Raw genomic sequence first — 8,110 nt, 5'->3', positions numbered from 1 at the left:
CTCGCAAAGTGCTGGGATTACAGGCGTGAGCCACCACACCCCGCCTGTATTATACACTTTAAAAAGATGAATTTTATTGTAATCAAATAATATTTCAATTATTCTTTTCTCAAAGTAAGCATTAATAGTAACTTTTCTCAAAGTAAACATTAATAATAAATAAAACACACACACACACACACACACTCACACACACACAAATATGTGACATTTCTTGCAAAGCCAAGTTGGTACTCTGAATACCATGCTGGCTACGTCTGTATTCCACATCTGCCCGTTGTGGTGCGTCCCCTATTTTAATCTTTAAATTACCTTCTCAGTGGTCTTAGTGGCACTGCCCATCCTCAGGGTTCATATGTTGACCACTGTCTCCTCTATCTCTATCTGTGGGGTTCCCTAGACTATGCCAGAAGCACCTTTGGGGATGTCATGCACCCTGTCATCCATAATTCTGAACTTTAGAGACTGTGGTATTTTTTACACAAAGGCAGACTGTCTTTTTAGCCCTTTCTCTGAAAAAAAAAAAAAAAAAGGCAAACCTATTCTTATTCATCTCTTTGCCAATGATACCTAAATCTGTATTTCCATCTCTGTCCTTTGGTTCATCTTTAACTATTCACAGGAGCATTCAGGGTAAGCTACTCTACCATTAATTTTTCTTTTTTTTTTTTTTTGAGACAGAATCTTGCTCTGTTGCCCAGTCTGGAGAGCAGTGGCACGATCTTGGCCCACTGCAACCTCCACCTCACTGGTTCAAGCAATTCCCCCGCCTCAGCCTCCTGAGTAGCTGGGATTACAGCCCACGCCACCATGCCCGGCTAATTTTTTTGTATTTTTAGTAGAGACGGGGTTTCACCATGTTGGCCAGACTGGTCTTGAACTCCTGACCTCAGGCAATCCGCCCACCTCGGCCTCCCAAAGTGCTGGGATTACAGGCGTGAGCCACCGTGCTCGGCCTTTACCATCACTTTTTATGCATACTTTATACACTTAATAAAACCAAATCATGACCAGAGCCTCTCTACCTTTCTGTCACTAATGATGGCCTTTATTTTCATAGCTTTTTACAGTCAATGCATTTTCACGTGATCTCATTTCACTCCTACAAGACTCCTAACAGGGTGATGTTATTGCTATTCCCATTTTACAGATGAGGAAACTAAGCCTCAAAGAGGTGAAGTGATACAGCTGGAATGTAGCAGATCCAGGACTTGAACACAGGTCTACCGGATGCAAATCGGACCACATTATCCTAGACCTGAAACCTCAGCGGAACCACTGACGGCTCCCTCTCTTCCAGTCCCAGACAGCCAATCGGTCACCAAGGTGCAGATGGTGAGACTGAGGACAGAGTGGGCAGAAGCTGACCACGGAAAGGGTCTTCTGCGAATTCCTCCTTTGTAGTATCTCCCCAGCGGGCCCTTTCCGACTGTGCCCTCACCCTCACTACCCGGTCCTCAGGCTTTAGCAGCACCTGGCTCACCTGGAGGGGCTGTTGACAGGCAGCCTGCTGGGCCCCACCCGCAGAGTGTCTGAATCACCAGGCCTGGGGTATAGCTTGAGAATCTGCATCTCTAGCAAGTTCCCAGGTAATGCTGATGCCGATGCTGCTGGTCACGGAGCCACGTCCTCAGAAGCACTGATCCAAGCTCTCACCGCCAGGCACTTGGCCCTGCATCTCCGCGCCCATTCATTCTGCACACCATTGCTGGCTTTCTCCCCAACCAGGTTACGAGTCTGAGGACTGAGTCTCATTTATCTTTGTATTCTTTCTGCCTCATGAGTTACCCCACACAAACTTAGCCAGTGAGGCTTCTCACAGTCTGACCTGAACCCTCATCCTGAATTCAAATCACTGCCCTGCTCTGACCTTCGGCCAGTCACTCTTTTGGACCAGGCACGGTGGCTCACACCTGTAATCCCAGCACTTTGGAAGGCTGAGGCGGGGGGATCACAAGGTCAGGAGATCAAGACCATCCTGGCTAACATGGTGAAACCCCGTCTCTACTAAAAATACAAAAAATTAGCCAGATGTGGTGGCAGACGCCTGTAGTCCCAGCTACTCGGGAGGCTAAGGCAGGAGAATGGCGTGAACCTGGGAGGCGGAGCTTTCAGTGACCAAGATCACGCCACTGCACTCCAGCCTGGGCAACAGAGCAAGAATCCATCTCAAAAAAAAAAAAAAAAAAAAAGAATGCCGCTTTTGGCCGGGCATGGTGGCTCATGCCTGTCTCCTCAGCACTTTGGGAGGCCGAGGTGGGTAGATCACCTGAGGTCAGGACTTCCATACCAGCCTGACCAACATGGTGAAACCCTGTATCTACTAAAAATACAAAAATTAGCCAGCCATCATGGTGGGCGCCTGTAATCCCAGCTACTCGGGAGGCCGACGCAGGAGAATTGCTTGAACCCCGGAGGTGGAGGTTGCAGTGAGTTGAGATCGTGCCATTGCATTCCTGCCTGGGTGAAAGAATGCCTCTTTGTGGGCATATTTTGAGCATTAAATGAGACCAGAATGTTGAACGGCTCAGCACATACAAATGGACAGTAGGTGCTCACTAAACACCTGCTATTATTATTTCCCACTCTGCCCTGGACTGTGGCATGCATATTTTCCTGCTATCTTTACCCATAACATCCCCTCGGCCTGGACTATCTGCTTCCCTTAGCCCCTTCTCTCTAGCCAAATCCTTTCACCCCTTTCAAAACTTACCTCAAGTCTAACCGTCGAAGATTTGTCCAGCCCACAGGGTCCTTTCTCTCTCTGAAATTCGGGGCCCTTGGCTACCTCTGTCACTCATTCATCCAGAATCGCACGCTGCCTTAGAACAGTCTTTTCACGACTGTATTTGTTAATTGTCACATATTTTCACCTAACCTGCAAGGTCCTTGAGTTCGGGAAGCTCACACAATGCTTATCTGTTAGGGCCCATGACCCCACCCCAAATCTCAGGGAATATTTGCTGAATGAAATTTGTGTCCTTAACAGAAACACCAGAGAATTAAGGTATTCCATTGTATGCCATGAAAAAAGTAACAAGCAATATGAGAATATCTATTTTTAAATGTTTCGGCTTCAGGGTTTGACTGTATTGGCGTTAGATCTGTTCTCCGCAGGCCTTGGATGTTTTCTCTTTAACGTGAGTTTCTTGGCTGAAATGAAGTGGGGTTGCCACTCTGTAGTGAAACCTGTAACTGAGCCATTCAAAATAAGTGAATTCTGTGTGGGGGAAAGTTGAAAGCCAGCTTTGGGAACTTAGATTTTTTTACCTCCCAGATTTAAAGGAACGACTCTGCCCCAGTGAGCTGTTCACAGACGGAGACGGTTTCACCGTGTTGGTCAGGCTGGCATGGAAGTCCTGACCTCAGGTGATCTACCCACCTCGGCCTCCCAGAGGGCTGGGAAGACAGTCACGAGCCACCGTGCATGGCCAAAAGAAGCACTTTGTTGTTTTTTTTCTTTTTTTTTTTTGAGACGGAGTCTCGCTTTGTCGCCCAGGCTGGAGTGCAGTGGCGCGATCTCGGTTCACTGCAAAAAAAAGTTCACAGATGGAGCTGTGAACTTTTGCTTTTGGTCTACATGATATTTGCCCCCATTCCTCATGAGAAAGGGCAGAAACAAGGTGGAATAAATGATTTCCAGCATTCTTTGCATTCCTGGAACAATGTTGAAATAGATTATTTTCCTGAGGAGACCATTATAAGCAATTGGACTTGGCCACTGCAGAGTAAGTCTTTTGCATCCAAAGTTATTTAATTTTTGCTTATTGTTATTGCTGCAGAAACATTTTTGAATCCTATCCTTTCCCTCCACTCTCATAAATTTGGTTGAAACAGCTGCACATAAACATTGGACATGGTTCCAAGTCTGTCACCATACCCAGATGTTCCTCTGCTCCTCTCTGGCTGATCCTAAGCCTCATCTCACAGAGGAGCAGGAACTCAGGACCCCAGCACCTTTTCTTTTGTCAGTCATTTTCTTGAGTACTTATAATGACTAAGGTTTTACATTCATAATATGGATTTTTATTGTTATTGTTTTGAGATGGAGTCTAACTCTGTCACCCAGGCTGGAGTGCAGTGGCGCTATCTTGGCTCACTGCAACCTCCACCTCCCAGGTTCAGGTGATTTTCCTGCCTCCGCCTCCCAAGTAGCTGGGAGTACAGACGCTCACCACCATGCCCAGTTAATTTTTTGTATTTTTAGTAGAGACAGGGTTTCACCATTTTGGCCAGGCTGGTCTTGAACTCCTGACTTCAAGTGATCCACCCGCCTCGGCCTCCCAAAGTGCTGGGATTACAGGCATGAGCCACCAAGCCCTGCCCGCGTTCATTATCTTGTTTAATCCTTGAAGCACCCCCTGAGGAAGGTCATTTAATAGAGAACAGAAGTGAGACTTACAAGCCACCAAGGGGCTAGACGATGCAACCCAGAAGTGAGGGCCTTTGGCTATCTGGGGGTGTACATGGGCAATTGGTGTACAGGAGACAGGAAGGAGTTGGGAAGATAAATTCCACCTCTTCCGGGAGCCGTAACCCTCCTGGAGAAATCCCCCTTGGGGAGAGAACATCCACTGGTGGCTCACTGCGATGCTGTGGCCAGTACAGTACTGTCATGCTGTGTCCAGAGTTGGTTCCTTCCAGTGAGTTCTTGGCCTTGCTGACTTCAAGAATGAAGCCGTGAACCTTCCTAGTGAGTGTCACAGGTCTTAAAGGTGACACAGACCCAAAGAGTGAGTAGCAGCAAGATTTATTGTGGAGAGCGAAAGAACAAAGCATCCACAGCGTGGAAGGGGACCCCTCTGGTTTGCTGGCTGGGGTGGCCAGCTTTTATTCCCTTATTTGTCCCTGCCCACATCCTGCTGATTGGTTCATTTTGCAGAGTGCTGATTGGCCCATTTTACAGAGTGCTGATTGGTGCGTTTACAATCCTCTAGCTAGACACAGAGTGCTGAATGGTGCATTTACAATCCTCTAGCTAGACACAGAGTGCTGAATGGTGCATTTACGATCCTTTAACTAGACACAGAGCACTGAATGGTGCATTTACAATCCTCTAGCTGGACAGAAAAGCTCTCCAAGTTCCCACTGGACCCAGTAAGTCCAGCTGGCTTCACCTCTCAACGCCACACTAACCAGCATCTTTTCTTGCCTTACAGCTTGTTTTCCCTCACCCTCTTGGCCCTAGGTTTGTACCCCCCAAACAAAATACCAGCTCTTTAATCAAGACTCCGGCTCCTCTTTCTTGAGGACCTGGGTAAGACAGTTATTTTATTTTCCCAATTTACACAATTGAGTTGCTGTGTAAAAATGGCTCATTGAGGCATGAAGAGAAGAATGAGCCTAATAACATAAACTACAATTCAGAAAAGCATCCCAAACATGAGCCGTGAGGAAGAATCTCTTGTGAATGCCAAAAGGAGTCTGAGTGGGTGAAACAAACAATTATTTCACATACTACACAGAAAAAGGAAAATCAAGTTCGACGCAGTCCCTAGTGTACTGTCTTCTATACAACTTTTCAAACTGCCAGGCGCGTGGCTCACGCCTGTAATCCCAACACCTTGAGAGGCTGAGGCAGGTAGATCACAAGGTAGGGAGTTCAAGACCAGCCTAGCCAAGATGGCGAAACCCTGTCTCTACTAAAAATACAAAAATTAGCCAGGCGTGGTGGCAGGTGCCTGCAATCCCAGCTACTCGGGAGGCTGAGGCAGGAGAATGGCGTGAACCCGGGCAGCAGAGGTTACAGTGAGCCAAGATCGCGGCAGTGCACTCCAGCCTAGGTGACAGAGTGATACACAGTCTTTAAAAAAAAAAAAACAAAAAAAAAACTTTTCAAACTTCTGCTTTATTTCTACACAAGAAAACTCTGAGCTCTCCAGTGGAACAATTTAGGTTTTAGGACAAGCACAAAATCATGCTTTGCAGTATGCGATTGTGTCACCAAAACCAAACTCCCACTTCTCATACTAAAAACAGGTAGTTTACTTTGCTGCCAAGAATCTTATAAAATCATCCCAAATTTACAAATGTTATGCCAGGAGAAAAAGTAGAAAAGTTTATTCACAAAATTTCTTTTTAAAGCATCTCTATGGATAGCACATAAAACTCGATGGCTTAAGATGTGGAAAAGCCATTACTATCATATGCGTATGAGCAGATATTTTATAGCTGGATAAAAATGCCCGTGTCCAAAGTATGAATCAACTTTTGGCATATGTGTAAGTCAAGTTAGGCCAGGCGACATGGAGCAACAAATAAACCCTGAAACAGTGCCTTTATAAAGTCTGATGCAGTCGAGTGACCCCTTCCATACTGTAGCTGTGCCATGTAAAACGAGTGTCTGCCGAGATCACTGCAGCACAGGAAGAGGCGGAGGAGGCACGCAGCTCTTAAACACCTCACTTGGAATGACACATTGAGCAACAGCAGAGGAAACGTGAGGACAACAGGCCATCGCGTCTGCCCGCGGTGCATGGATGAGGGAGAAGTATGAGTGACTTTGCTGTTGCTACCAACAGGACCCCATGCCTTGGGGGAGTGTTTGTGTGTGTGTGTGTGTGTGTGTGTGTGTGATTAAATAACCAGGAGATGTCATGTGCCTTGGCAGTGCAGCCACTGATGGATGTGGATGGGGTCTGTGCTCCATGTGCAGTGTGAGGGGCGCTGCCACAAAAGTAAGAGAAGCTGCATCTGAATGTCAACCACATCTCGGGTTGTCCTCTGAGAACACCTAAGGACAACAGCATGCTCCCAGCCTTGATTCAGTATTTAAGAAAATGAAAATCACGTGTAATCCACATGCTTGTAGCTCTCTCTTCAGCGTGTTGTGGCAAGACACTGGTACTGCACAGAAAGTCAATCACTGAGACAATAAGTATTGCCAGGGAGGAAGGCTTTAATCAGGTGCTACAGCTAAAGAGATGGGAGCTCAGCCTCAAATCCATCTCCCTGGATTAAGAGCGGAGGTAGCAGCGAACAACGTGAGCCTGCATGGGAAAACAGAAATGAGGGAGGGGTAAGGAAGAGGAGTTGGTCCACAGGAAGCAGGTGGTGGGTTAGGCAGTCATGACCTGTGAGGGGTCTGAAGTCTGATTTTCCAGATGCTGCAATCTGGTGAGTTTCCGTTCCTTGATGTTTATCTGGGAGGCCTGATGATCGGTTTCCTGAGAAAGAAACTCAGATAAGACAATTGTAACTTTCTCAAGTTTTAAGACTGAGAGAGGCGGTTCCCGGCATTCACTGGGGCTCACTTCCTTGGACTCTTTGGAGGCAGAGCTCAGAAATACACATTTTAAACAAGTTCTGCAGAGATTTTTATGCACACCAGTTTACTGATAGGCTTGGAAAACTTTGCTAAAAATGAATACATGAAAACATGAGATGTCAATTGCAACGGGCAATGGAAATGAATTTGAGTTGAAAAGTTCCTCTGTTGTGAAAAAATTTCAGATGGTAACTTTCTTTCCAACTTATATGCTCCTTGAGCAATAAAGTTTTCAGCGCTGACATCGGCCAAGTTTCCTGCCTTTTATGGTGAAAACATTAGTGACTCCATTTCTCCAAGTGCGAGGACAAAGATCCCAGTAATCTCTCCAATTCCTAGCCCCTCCACAGAGAACGGCTGTTGTCAGATGGAAATAATTTCATTAGCATAAGTGGATGCGGAGTTTATAAACGCAGACGCATGTGTTTCATATTCTCCTATTTATTTACACATTCTGTAAACACACGTATACACAAAGTCACATGGATGTTTTTAGGGCAGTGCCTGGAACACTGTACACGTGGGAATGCCGCAGTTGTTGCCTTCAGGGCTTTTTGCTCAGGTGGCAAGTCGGTTACTGTTCAGAGGATCTCAATTACCCCATTACCACGTTTCTCAGGTGAACACGTGCCCTGCCGCAAGTCAGGCTCTGGAACTTTCTTCAACTTCCTTTCTCTCTTCGAAAAGGCCTACCCCCTTAGGGCACTAATTTGTTGGAAAAGTAATTCATCCCCAAATATTCATGGTTTCTAATATATTAATATCACAGCCTTCTCAAATAACATGTCTCTAAATCCACAATACTCAAAGTTAATGAAGAGAAGTTCAATCAGGTTGATGAGG

The sequence above is a fragment of the Macaca thibetana genome, chromosome 15, assembly GCF_024542745.1.
Source record: "Macaca thibetana thibetana isolate TM-01 chromosome 15, ASM2454274v1, whole genome shotgun sequence".
Classification (NCBI taxonomy): domain Eukaryota; kingdom Metazoa; phylum Chordata; class Mammalia; order Primates; family Cercopithecidae; genus Macaca; species Macaca thibetana.
Note: the sequence above shows the minus strand (reverse complement) of the source record.